Consider the following 13,798-nt stretch of genomic DNA (forward strand, 5'->3'; position numbering starts at 1 on the left):
TTCAAAGTCATCCTCAACTCCACAGCAAATCTAAGGTCTGTTTAGTATCTAGGAAAGCTTGTCTCAAGGAGAACAAAATAAAATGAAGCTCGAAATCAGTTACAGAGCCTGGGAGGGCACAGAGCCACGAAGGCCACAGTATCCTGGTCTAGTAGTGCCGTCCGGTGGAATGCAGCAAACAGAAGTCATCTATAGGCAGACAGGCTGAGGGTCATCGGGACAGAGACCATGGAAGTCATCTGTAGGCAGACAGGCTGAGGGTCATCGGGACAGAGACCACAGAAGTCCTCTGTACGTAGACAGAAGCCACTATCAGGTGTGACTTTAATTACCCAAAGTCTCAGAGCCCTAGGAGGACATGAAGCATGTTTCCAAAGACACGGAGTGACTAGAATTCTCCCAACAGAGTTGTCAGGGCAGAGCCCAGAGTCACTGCTCAGCAGAGTAGCTGATATCGCACTTCATGGTGTCCAGAAGTTGTTTCCTTGCTCTGGCCTGAGAGCAGACCTGAACAACCTCGGCTCTGGCTTAGAAGCCCCTGAGGGATTTTGAAAGTCAGCAGTCCACATGTCTCCCCCATGCCTTTCCCAGACTTACATGCTTCCTCTTCTTCCAGAATGTTTCCTGGACCTTGGAGGATGTGATGAGTGTGTCCCATTTGTGGCTAGATGTTCAACAATCATTAATTTTCGGTACCTTGACAATCGTGAGTCTCTGCAGGCACCACTGGCCCCTGCCAAAGGAAGTTCTCTGACCAAACCGGACAACAGCAGATGCTGTAGGTAGTAACGGCTGTTTAGGGAGTATTTTATGGGCACATCATGTCTGTTTAGCAAAGTAACCAGAGCAGCATCCCCACAGGGCCTTTGCTCACCTCAGCCATGTACTTTTTAACTGGGTTTACAGAAGCAGATGTGAATTCTTTGCAGTGGAGCAGGCATCAAATCAAATCAGAAAGTACTTGGTTCCCCCCACAACAGGCTCCCCACTACTACATCGGGGGCTCATCTTGCCTGGCTGGTCAGTATTTTAGTCCAAGTCTAGCTTGGTTTCTCTAAGTCCTCCAAAATAATATGGTGTCTTCAGCAATATCACCAACAGCCAACAGCAGCAGCTACTTCCTATAGTGTTGGGGGAAGGGTCTCAGGAGTCTATGACCAACAATTCCAAGGGAGGTAGCCTACCCCAGTACTAGAATGTCTGTGTAGTAACCTAACCTGTGTGTTGCGGGAGGTCCTTCCTATGGCTATAGGCTGGAGGAGCGAAAGGACCTCCCGCAACACCTGTGCCTTCAGGGAGCTCTTTATGCACCTGTCTGTGGCGTAGATTTGTTTGTGTTGTGTTTGTGTGCATGTGTGTTTGTGTGGGGGGGCATGTTCAAACACATCAGGGCATATGTCTGTGTTCAGAAGCACATGTACTTGTGTACGTGCATGTGAGAGCCAGGGGTTGACATAGCTGTCTCCCTCAACTGTTCTCTACCATATGTACTGAGGCAGCATCTGTTACTTAGACACTGAGCTCACCGGTTGGGTCCCTCTAGCCTGCTTGCTCCGGGGACGCTATCTCTGCCTCTCTGGAGCTGGTATAACAAGTGGGCCATCCCATTTATATGGGTGCTGGGCAACCAAACTCTAGTCCTCCTGCCTGGACAGCAAGCACTTCGCTTTTACCCACATTTTAAAGATGGAGTGTCATGTTTCCCAGGTTGGCTTCAACTTGCTTCACAGTGAAGACAAGGGTGACTCCGAACTCCTGACCCTGCCTCCACCTCCCAAGTGCTGGGGTAACACCCATGTACCACCTGCCTCCATCTTATGTTTGCTGCTTTTTTTTTTTTACCTAAATGATATATTTCTTCTTCTGAGAAGACAATTTTCTACATCAGAGTGACTTTTTAAAAATGAAATTAACTAGATTATGGTATTTATGTTGAAAAAATGGGAAAAAGGGGGCATTATAGCTATTGGAGGTAGTAGCTCTTTGGTATAGTGAAGCCTAGGTTCAGTCCCAAACAGAACGCATGAGCAAGATCTTTCCAATGATACCAAATAATGCCATTTTTTTTTTTTTTGATTTTTCGAGACAGGGTTTCTCTGTAGCTTTTGGTTCCTGTCCTGGAACTAGCTCTTGTAGATCAGGCTGGCCTCGAACTCACAGAGATCCTCCCAAATAATGCCATTTTTAATGAAAACACTGCTATATGTGTTAGTGGTACATGCATACGTTGCACCAGTATTATTACACACATCAAAAAAAAACCTACTATTCTGAATTTCATTTTACTTCCAACGCAAAGGAGAAGTAGTTTTAGTGTTTTGGAGGGATAATTTTGAAGAGCTAATTTTCATATTTTTAAGATCTAAAGATAATATTTAAGACATTTGAAAATTATAAATAAAACTGGGCATGATGGCAAATGCTTGTAATATCCACACTGAGAAGGGAAAGGCAAGAGACTAGAAGTTTAGGGTCATTCTCACCTACAGGCTGAGTTGGAGACCAACTGGGTAACATAAACTCCTGTCCCCCCAAAAGAAAAACATCATATCAATTACAATATTGCTGGCCTTTATGTGTGTGCACAAATAGGCTGAATATCTCAAATGTTGCTCATGTGCCGGAATCCCTGACGCCTCAGCTCTTTCTCTTTAATATGCTAGTCTTTTTTGTGCTGGTGAAGTAGTCCTTTCAGAAGACAATAGAAGCAACACAGAACCCAAGCGGTGGTGGTGCATGCCTTTAATCCCGGAACTTGGAAGGCAGAGACAGGCAGATGTCTGAGCTGGAGGCCAGCCTGGTCTACAGAGTGAGTTCCAGGACAGTCATGGCTACACAGAGAAACCCTGTCTCAAACCCCCTCAACCTCTCCCCCCCCCCAAAAAAAAAGAAAAAGAAAAGAAGAAAGAAAGGAGGGAGGGAGAGAAACCAATACAGAAAATCCTCAGTCCTTGATAGACAGTAAATACAGTTGTTTAAACGTCCATTTGGGGGCACCAGAGGACAACGCCTGCTGGCCGCTCCTGTTCTGGGCCTGATTTCCTTGCTTCACTCTGGGTTTTTGTCTGTTTGCAGTGATAGGGATTGAACTCAGTGTTTTTCCTCACACTAGATTAGCATACCTCTAGTTGATATTCAAACTATTGTTGGGATGGAAGCCTGGCTTTCTATCAGACACAAAATCTTACTTCAAAAGTCCTCCATAGCTAGGCTCTGAAGGGTCCGAGAATAAGAATATAAAAATGTAGATTCCAAAAATAAGAATGTAGAAATAAAAAAATATAAAGTTATAAGTCTAGGAGAATGAGAACAGACTCTCAGCAGCTTGAGGATTAACTATTAACAGTGGGTTATTTCGCTTTACAACCCATAGCTCTATTTACAAGGCCAGAGCATCTTTCTGCAAACTGAGGCTAGCCTACGGATATGAGCTGAGTCAACTTTTAGGAAATAGATATTTGACCTCTGGGTTATGCATTATCCCTGCTATGTGGAACTGGCAGCATCAAAGGGGAGAGCATAGGGCTTAGTAAACGCCACCTGGAAGTATCAAAAAATACAATAGATTAAGTACTCAGTTACTTCTGTTAATGGAGATTATAAAATAAAGCAATCTGTATCTGAGCTTTACCTTGAGATTGTAAAAATTCCTTTGTTCAGGCCTAATGATTGGTGCCCCTTATATAATGGGCTCAGAAACCGGCCTCTGCCACAAGCCTAACAAAATCGATCTCTGGCTGTGGTCTCAGCTAGCTGATAGGCTTTTTGTACCCCGTGGAGATTTTTATTTATTTGTTTGTTTGTTTATTTATTTATTCCTGGTTCTGCTTTCTGGAATAAAGTTTGCTTCTGGTTAATTAGACTTTTGTGGTCTGTCCCCATCTTTGTGCTACCCTCCCTGGACCCAACAGCTCCACTTGCTTGGCCTCAGGTATACTTAAACGTATATAATAAAATGTTTTCTTACTGTTTTTGTGGAGCAATTGGTTAGCATGTTTGACTGTTAACCAAAAGGTTGGTGGTTCAAGCCTACCCAAGGAGTTAGCCTTTGGGCTTTTAAAAACCTTTCTACTTTTTGTCAAGATGGCGCCGAAAGCGAAGAAGGAAGCTCCTGCCCCTCCCAAAGCCGAAGCTAAAGCGAAGGATTTGAAAGCCAAGAAGGCAGTGCTGAAAGGCGTCCACAGCCACAAAAAGAAGATCCACACATCGCCCACCTTTCGGCGTCCCAAGACCCTGCGGCTACAGAGGCAGCCTAAATACCCCCGGAAGAGCGCGCCCAGGAGGAACAAGCTTGACCAGTATGCCATCATCAAATTCCCTCTGACCACTGAGTCAGCCATGAAGAAGATAGAAGACAACAACACACTTGTGTTCATTGTGGACGTCAAGGCCAACAAGCACCAGATCAAACAGGCTGTGAAGAAACTGTATGACATCGATGTGGCCAAAGTCAACACCCTCATAAGGCCCGACGGAGAGAAGAAGGCGTATGTTCGGTTGGCTCCTGATTATGATGCTCTGGATGTTGCCAACAAGATTGGAATCATCTAAACTGAGCCCAGCCGATTAATTCTAAATATACACTTTTTCACCATAAAAAAAAAAAAAACCCTTTCTAGTAAACAATCTCCTGTAGTAGGAATTCTCATTCTCGTAGAATACCTGGTATACCCTAACACATTTCTATATCCTACTCAACAGATCCCCAAAACCTGACCTTGCCTGGCACAGGTTCATGGCCTAGACTCAGACAAGGAAACAAACAAACAAACATTGTGGGGAGGCATTGTGGACAAATGGTTCAGATGTTAAGAGCACTGGATAATTTTCTAGAGGACTTCAGGGTTCAATTCCCAGCACCTGTTTGGCCACTTACTGCTCAGTACTCCCACTCCAGAAGAGATCTGACGCCCTCTTCTGGCTTCAACAGGCACCAGGCATGTATGATGTGCCCAGGCATTCCTGCATACAAAATACCCATATACATAAATAAGTAAAAAAAAAAATAATAAGTAAAACAAAATGTATCCTTGAGTTAACTTGTGTCCTGCATAGGACGGCCACCCCTACCACCTTGAAGACATGGATCATATCCTTATGAAGAGCCTTCAGTAAGTCATGCCTCTACATGACAGAGGCAGGGAGACACACAGAATGTGGTCCTTATTCCCAGAGAGCATACAGCAGAGAAGAGACTTGAAAGCATGTGTGCTCACAAACCCAAGCCTGAGAGAGATGAGGTTCCATAGCTCAGAGATAGGAGGTACCTGCTCCTGGGAGGTCTCCATCCAGAAGCTGACATTACCCTGGAACAGAGCCTTCGCATAACAATCCCCTACATGGAAAAGCATTTTTTTAAAAAGCAGTGGATGTGACCTTCAGTGTCTTTTGGCCATTTGAAGTTCTTCTGTTGAGAATTCTCTGTTCAGCTCAGTGCCCCATTTTATAATTGGGTTGATTAGCCTTTTACGGTCTAGTTTCTTGAGTTCTTTATATATTTTGGAGATCAGACCTTTGTCAGTTGCGGGGTTGGTGAAGATCTTCTCCCAGTCAGTGGGTTGCCTTTTTGTCTTAGTGACAGTGTCCTTTGCTTTACAGAAGGACACTTGTTTGCCAAAGTTGCCAGAAACTAAAATATGCATTAGAAAGACTTTGCTCTATAGAGAGAGTCCTAGGTTCTCTATTCCAACGGGGCTACTTAAGGGAGTGTTTCCCTAGGTTCAGTAAAGCAAACTCAGGGGCCAATGCAGCTGTGGCTACTTCTGGCAGAAGACTCTGCTGCTATCTCCATGGTTCTGGATTTGCAGATTGCCTGGACTCCAGCGTTGTGGAGTCATGGAGATAGGCAACATCAGTTTCCAGAGAAATGCCTAAGAGGCCCTGCAATGTGTAGCAGGAAACCCCTGAGTGAGCTATGCATGAAGCTTCTAAGACAAAAATCTAAGTTGCAGTGGCAACCTCTGGGTGCTAGAAAGGCTAAGAATGTGAGCTAGCTGCCCCCAAAGACCAATAGGCATTCAAGGGGATTGACCCTAGAGAGACGCCTTATAAGCGGCAAGTGGTAGGCCCAATAGAGGTAAGGCTGCCTACCCCACTGAAGCTTATATCCTGCAAACACTTGCTTTGAAAAACCAGGCATGAGCTGCAGGGGGCACTGTTTCCCCTGCTGGGTTCAGCCCTGCTTTGGCCCAGTTTTCCCTTGCTAGCCTCCCAGTCCTCCTTGTAGAGTCAGGATTCTTCTTATTCTATGTTGGAAGAGAACATTATAGACCACCAAGGTAATAAAGCCAGTTAACAGGCCAGCTCTCTGCAGATGGTGGTGTTGCACGCCTTTCATCCCAGCACTCAGCAGGCAGAGGTGGGTGGATCTCTATGAGTTCAAGGCCAGCATGGTCTACAAAGAGAATTCCAAGACAGCCAGGGCTATACAGGGAAACCCTGTCTCGATAAACAAAAGGACGAAAAGGGAAGGGCAGCATTCACGTGTGCGCCCACACACGCAGGCACAGAGAAAAATAAATATTTTAAAAACTAAAGCACTCAGTGTTTTTGTTTTGTTTTGGTTCTGTTTAAGTGGTATTTCCAGCTGTTTATTCTAGAACAGTTTGTGGTTGGAGTTCTTTTTACTTTACTGTTTTTCCTTCGCTTGTAATGAGCAGAAGACACCCATGTAGCAGAGAATAAAATTCTCTAGACATTCTCGGGGTAGGGGTTGCCGTAAAAACACACATGTTCCCAGTTGGAGCAATATAAACCCTGTCCTCGAGATGGTGACCCTTTCCTGTGTTGAGTCAGCTCCGGGGCCACTGAGACCTGAAAACTGAGAGCAGAAGGGAAGGCGGTCTGAGGTCATCACTTGTCTCCAAAATGTATTGAGTTACCCTGTGAACACTGCCGATGCCGTTTGCATTGCCACAAGAAAAAGAGAAATGAGGAACATGGAGGGATTGAGGGCCATAGGGAAAAGGCCAGGAAAGACTTCTGTGTGCAGGTCAAGCCGTACCATAAACAGCTCTTGGGATAAGAAAGCACAAATGAACAGAGCATCAACAGCGTAAGAGGAGAAAGACCAAACAAAAGAAAGATAAGGACTCTATCGGAGTGGTCCTGTCTGACTTCTGGTGGAGAGGAACAGTCCCTGTAGCTTCCAACAGGACAGAACCAAAATGGACAGCAGTGGGAAGATGGGAGGTCCCTCTACCTAAAGCTCATAAGTCCCGAACATTATTCAGATAGGAAAAAGAGGGAACAACGCCTGGAATAAGACGGTTACTAAAGCCTGCCTTTTCCAAATCCACCTAGACACGAAAGACTCATGAACCCAGAGGGCTTGCAAGTCAAGAAGATCCAGGCCACACCCTGAATTCAAAGCCACTTCTGCCTCTTCTAAAGCCACCTTTTGGCCTCATTTCTTCTATGTGAAATGTGGGGGTTTTATACTAAAGATACTATCACTTTCGTTGGAGTCTTGCTGTGTAGCCCAGGCCTTGAATTCGCAAGCTCTCCGTCTCTGCCTCCAGCGTGCTGGGATTGCAAGCTTACAAGACCTTTGCGCAAAGGTATTGCTGCTGGCATGATAGCGAGCAAGTGGGGCCTCTTTCTTGGGCCAATTCTGCTCAATGCCTGTAGGTTTTCTTGGCAGATATCCCACATGTCTGGCATTTCTTGCACCCAGGGGGTTGCCATGGAAACTTAGGCTTTCAAAGCTTCAAAAATTGCCAGCTCAGGGATTTTCTGATGCACATTGGTTTTGTTTTGTTTGTTGGCTTGTTTGTTCATTTGTTTACACAGTGTCTCCAGCCCAGGTTGACCTCAAACTCCCTATGTAGCCAAGCATGATTTTGAACTTCTGCAAGATGCCCAGAGCAGAAAACGTGAAACACAGAGAGCAAACTGGGAGCTGGGGGAGGCGATGAACTCTCAAAGCCTGCCCTCAATGACCTACTTTCTCCAGCAAGGCCACACCTCCTAACTCTTCCTAGGGGGACATTTGTCATTTAAATCACCCCAGAGACAGGACCCTGAAGTCACTTCCTCCACACTGTTCACTGCTACTCCTTGACTCGGTGGTTCTCAACCTTCCCAATGCTGCACCCCTTTAATATAATAATAAATAGTTCCTCATGTTGTGGTGACCCCAACCATAAAATTATTTCATTGCCTCTTCATAATTGCAATTTTGCTACTGTTATGAATCACAATGCAAATATCTGATATGTGACCCCAGAGCAGTCGTGAGCCTCAGGTTGAGAACCACTGCCCAACTCTTACTTAGGTAAACTTTCTCACCTTTGAGATTAATCATTATAGCCTTTATAAAGTCAAAAATTTAGTATTTGAAACGTTTTTCCTTTACATCACATAAAATAATACCTACTTGGATTGTTAATCCTGCGATTTGCTGGATAAAAATTAGTTCTACCATTTTGGGTCAAACTTGAAGCAAGCTTTATTAAAATCTTAAATACTGACCAGAATGGGCTTTGCTCAGAACCACTCCCTGGAACTATTCCAGCTGAGAGGCCCTAGACACATGCTGTTGGAGCTCTTACAGACAAAACTCAGAGCCACCATGCTTTCCCATGAGTCTTTGCTGTGATTTTTCAAGCACTAGAACTCCTAGCATTCCAGAAGTTACCTGGTCCTTGGGCAGGTGGAGCTTACAGGTGCCATAGCCGGGCGGTCGTGGCACACGCCTTCAATGCCAGCACTTGGGAGGCAGAGACAGGTGGACCTCTGGGAGTCCAACGCCAACCTGGTCTACAAGAGTTAGTTCCAGATTATCTTAGAGTATGTCAGTAATATATTAAAGAAGATACAGGGTATGTCAGCAGTATATAGAAGAATATACATATAGATATGCCAGTAATAGATTAAAGAATGACAAAGACTTCCTATGGGAGCTTGACAAGAGTGATGTTAGGTCTCAAACTTGGGACCAAAGGCTGAGGTACCTATTTAACATATCAAAATGGGCCTATCCCTGGGCTGGAGAGTTCAGGGTAGGGTAGTGTTGGAGGAAGGTCATTGGTTAAGTAATAAAGAAACTGCTTGGCCTCATAGGTTAAAACATAGGTGGGAGGAGTAAACAGAACAGAATGCTGGGAGGAAGAGGAAGTGAGCTCAGACTCGACAGCTCTGCTCTCTGGAGCGGAGACGCCATGCTCCCCTCTCCCCAGCAGACGCGATAGCTCTGCTCTCTGAGGCAGACACATGAAGCTCAGACCCAGGATAGACGTAGGCTAGAATCTTTCCCTGTAAGACTGATGCTACACAGATTATTAGAGATGGGTTGATCGGGATATGAGAATTAGCCTGTAAGGGCTACAGTTAATAGGCCAAGCAGTGTTTAAAAGAATACAGTGTCTGTGTAATTATTTTGAGGCATAAGCTAGCAGGCAGCCGGAGTGCTGGGCCCGCCGCTCCTATTACTACAGGGTAGGAGGCCAAGCCTGTAACAGGTAAGGGCTAAGGAATGCTGGGAGAACTTGGTGGCCAGGTCCACTTTGATTTGTTAAGTAGGCATCTCAGTTAGCCACAGGTTTGACCCTGTTTGAGACCTAAAAGTCAGCAAAATTAGAATCTCCACTTCCTCCCTGTGTCCTCTGTCTGACTGTAACAAAGGGTTTAGCTCTGTAGCTTTTGAACTCGACAGAAAGAGAATCTTTAACCGAGATTTAACAGAAACTACAAAGGAGGAAGTTACTTAACTGACCCAGAACGGTTTGCACTAACTACAAACAGATGTTATCATCATGGGGTGTTTGTTTTGTTTAAGGTTTCTTTCAAACTGTTGGCTGCTATCAGCAAATGATTACAGCGAACACGGGGAATGAGAGAGCACATATCTGAAGATTAAAGCCATACATTAAACCTAGGCTGTAAACAGTGATGCAGGGGAAATCTAAAGAGTAGTAAGTTTGCTTACATTGTTCTCTTAAAGGCACATTAAAGCTTACCCCTGCTGAGTAAACAGGAAGATGGCAGGTTGCCTTCAGGGTCTGGCGAAAGTTCAGTCCCTTTGAAGGCAAGAGGGATTTTCAGAAAATACATCACCCCAGTTTGGAACTACACAAGAAAAGATTTTAAAATCCTAAAGATGTAATGTGCTGCTAACATTTTTATGTGTTAAACACGATTATAATTTCAAAATGATGTTGAAAATTGGCTTTAAATGCTGGGTGTGTCAGGCCATGAGGGCACATGCCTTTAGTCCCTGTGCACAGGAGGCAGAAGCAGGTGGAGCTCTGTAAATCTGAAGTCAGTCTGGTCTACAGTGCAAGTTCCAGGACAGCCAGAGGTAGAGTGTGACCTTGTCTTAAATGAATGAATGAATAAATAAGTGCAATTTTAAAATAAAAGAAAATATGGTCAATTTATTTAGCTCGATTTATTAATTTAAGCCAGTTGTTAGAAGCTAGGATCTCCTGGTAAGCCATGCCCTGCCTCCCTCCCCTCTTCCACACTCCTCCCACTGTGTGCAGAACTCAGCAGTTTGGGTCTTCACCCCTCTAGGGTTTCAGTCCAGGAAGTCAGGAGCTCCGTTAGCTTTCAGCAGACCTTTTCATAATTGATGACCACAGGGCTCAAAGTTTCAGCTACTGTCCAAAGGATTTTAACCTGAACACAGAAGCTTCCATGAGTAGCAAGGAGCCTGGAAGGACAGAGCATTGGGGCATCCGTCCTAAGAAGGTCGAGAGATTATTCATGAACAGCACAAAGTGGTTCCCCACCCTCTGTAGAGGCAGAAGCAGAAGAAAATCTGCCCCCCCTCCACCACCACCCTTACCCCCCAATATCACCCTACCCCACCACCACAAACAGCTGGAAGGAATGGGACAGGCTGTGGCACACTGAACTGGAGAGACGATGTAGGTATACAACATTGTAAGTGCATTGGAAAATGGTTAAAATGATTAATGCTAAGTTCTGTTACAGATACCAAGGTTCTAGCGGGGAGGGGAAGGCTCTCCTGCATCAGAGAGTCTGCAAAGCTGATTGATTGGAACTTCCTGATTGTGGAGAGTCAGAATGCTGCAGGTCCACAGCCAAATTATGCTAGGCTATCTTTAACCCTGAATACCATGCATCGCCCACCTCTGTGTTTGACATAATATCCTGTGACTATCATGTGAAATATTTTGGGATGCATTCGCTTATCAAATCACTTGATTTCTTTTATTTTTTAAATTTTATTTATTTATTATATACAGTGTTATGCCTAGATGTATGCCTGCAGGCCAGAAGAGGGCACCAGATCTCATTATAGATGGTGGCAAGTCACTATGTGGGTGCTGGGAATTGAACTCAGGACCTCTGGAAGAGCAGTGAGTGCTCTTAATAGCTGAGCCATCTCTCCAGCCCCAAACCACTTGATTTATATATGACTTTCTTTTTATCTGTAACTATAAAGCCATCATGAAACTGTTTCCACCTTGGAACATGCTATTTAGGACAACATATATCTGTGTTCCCAGGCCGTGGGCACTCATGTTTCCCTCAAGAAGAAACTGTCTTTTTATTCTCTTTGAAATGAGAAAAATATTTGGCATCAACAATGCATTTTGCAGCAGTTAAAACAAAGGTAGAATCTGGACATGGTGGCATGCCTGTAATCCAGTACTTGAGAAGCAGAGGCAAGAGGATTGCTATGAGTTCTAGTCCAGTATCGATTTCATAGTGAGTCCAGGACAGTTCAGGCTACAGAATGAGGTTTCAATATACAACAGAGGATGAGGAAGTAGGGTGGAAACTCAGTTACTTATAAAGTCCAAGATCCATTACCCACTACCTTTGTTCACTCCGCAGACAGTCAGTCTACCAGGGGGCTGTCTCTGATTCCTCTGGAAAATATTCTAATCCATCCCCTCCATCATGCGCTGGTCCCAGCCTTGCTTAAGGCAGCAATATCCTCCTAATGCATTCCACCTCCAATCTTCTTTCCCACTGTTCCTCAATAACAAAGGAGGGTCTTTACTTACTTCTCTGTTTATTTGAAATATGGTTTCCTGAAGCCTAAGCTGGCCTTGAATTCTTACATAGGTGAGAATGGTCATGAACTTCTAGTTCTTCTAGTCCTCCTCCCTCAGCTTTTAGAGTGCTGAAATTAAAGGCATGTGCTACCATGCCCAGTTAATGCGATACGGGTGATCAAACCCAGGGCTCTGTGCGTGGTGGGTAAATGCTCTACCAACTGAGCTATGTCTCTAGCCCCACGCTGAGCTTCTAAACACGTGGCTGTGGCTGAGACCCTCCCTGGCTCTTGGAATAAACATGGCGCCTCCTCCCACCACTCCTGCAGGAGGCTTGTCAGGTGCTTCTTGCTTGCTCCCCGCGTTCCAGCCATTGCAGCCACCTCTGTCCTTTGAATGGATAAATTCACCCCCACATCAGGGGGCCTTCTAGCTGTCTCCAGGCCTATACAGCTGCCTCCTTCCTTGCAGTCAGACTCAACCTAAATGCCACCTCTACAGAAAGACCTCTTCTTTCTAAGTCCAAACTTGCCACTCTGCCTTGCCACCGCAACTTTGCTGTTTTCTTTCTAGCTCTTGTCATTCTTTGATATGTTCTTGTCTGTTTGCTCTTCTTATCACAGAAGCACTGAACACAGCACAGCGTGTTCTCTACTCCTAGAGTAGGCCATGGCACAAATAGAGGCATGGCAAGTATTACTTGAGTGGATGGGAAAGAACCAAAGTCCACATCTTAGCCAACCATGGTGGCTCATGTCTGAAAAACCAGCACTCCGGAGACAGAGGCAGATGGATATCTTTGAGTTAAGGCCAGTAGGCTACACAGAGAGACTCTTTCTTAAAAATGAATCCCAGCATTTGAAAGCTGAGTCAAGAGGATTGCCATGAATTTGAGGGCTTTGCAGAAAGTGATTGACACAGGTGTTAATGATAGACCGGGAACTTGGTTGACTCAGGGCTGGCTTTATTTCGAACAAGTTCACAGTTAATTAGAAGTTTTTCAACCTCCACATTTAGGTCCTGTCACCTGAGTTCTCCCCGCCACCCCAGCCCAGCCACTGTGGGGTAGGTTTTGAAGCCTTGCAATCTGACCTGTACTTACACAGTTACAAAAAAACCACTGCTGACAGAGGGCCACAACATGGCAGATTCACCGGGTTTGTTCCAGGTTCTTCCTCAGCTGCATCCACTGGTGAACATCCAAGTTTGGGATGCTCACTGGAGCCCTCCCAGGTGATAGAGGAGGGGATAGTGAAATAAATGTAAAAAGCAAAAATAAAGCTTCAGCTAAACACGGAGGTGTGCAGGCCTGTATTTCTGGCCTTCCAGGGGTGAGGCATGAGGACCAGAAGTTCAGAATGGGGCTGGAGAGACAACTCAGTGGTTAAGAGTACTTGTTCTTGCAAGGTCCTGAGTTTGATTCCCAGAACACACACGGTGGCAACCATAACTCCAGATTCAGGGAATGTGCCTCATGCATGTGGTGCACTTACGTGTACGTGGGCAAAACGTTCACACACATAAAATAAAAATAAATTAAGAAAAGAAGAAATTCAAGATCACAGGCTAGAGAAAGTGCTTTCGGAGCAATCTTGAGGACCTGAGTTTCTTTCTCCAGAAACCATGTTAAGCCAGGCAAAGTAGCAAGTATTCCTGAAGCCTTATGGTCGGATGGGAGGTAGACACAGGGCAATCCCTGGAAGCTCACGAGTCAGCAAGTCTGATGTACACAGAAAAGCAGCAATCATAAAAAAAAGAATCCTATCTCTAAGAGAATGGAAACCAAAGACCCATACCACAGGTTGTACTCTGTCTTCTACATGTAT

The 13,798-nt window shown here is 45.0% G+C and overlaps 1 pseudogene; it reads left to right on the forward strand.

Moving 5' to 3' along the window:
* The first annotated feature begins 4,083 nt into the window (after positions 1 to 4,083).
* On the forward strand, positions 4,084 to 4,561 carry LOC101997911 (annotated as a pseudogene).
* Positions 4,562 to 13,798: the final 9,237 nt, after the last annotated feature.

The sequence above is a fragment of the Microtus ochrogaster genome, unplaced genomic scaffold, assembly GCF_000317375.1.
Source record: "Microtus ochrogaster isolate Prairie Vole_2 unplaced genomic scaffold, MicOch1.0 UNK56, whole genome shotgun sequence".
Classification (NCBI taxonomy): Eukaryota; Metazoa; Chordata; class Mammalia; order Rodentia; family Cricetidae; genus Microtus; species Microtus ochrogaster.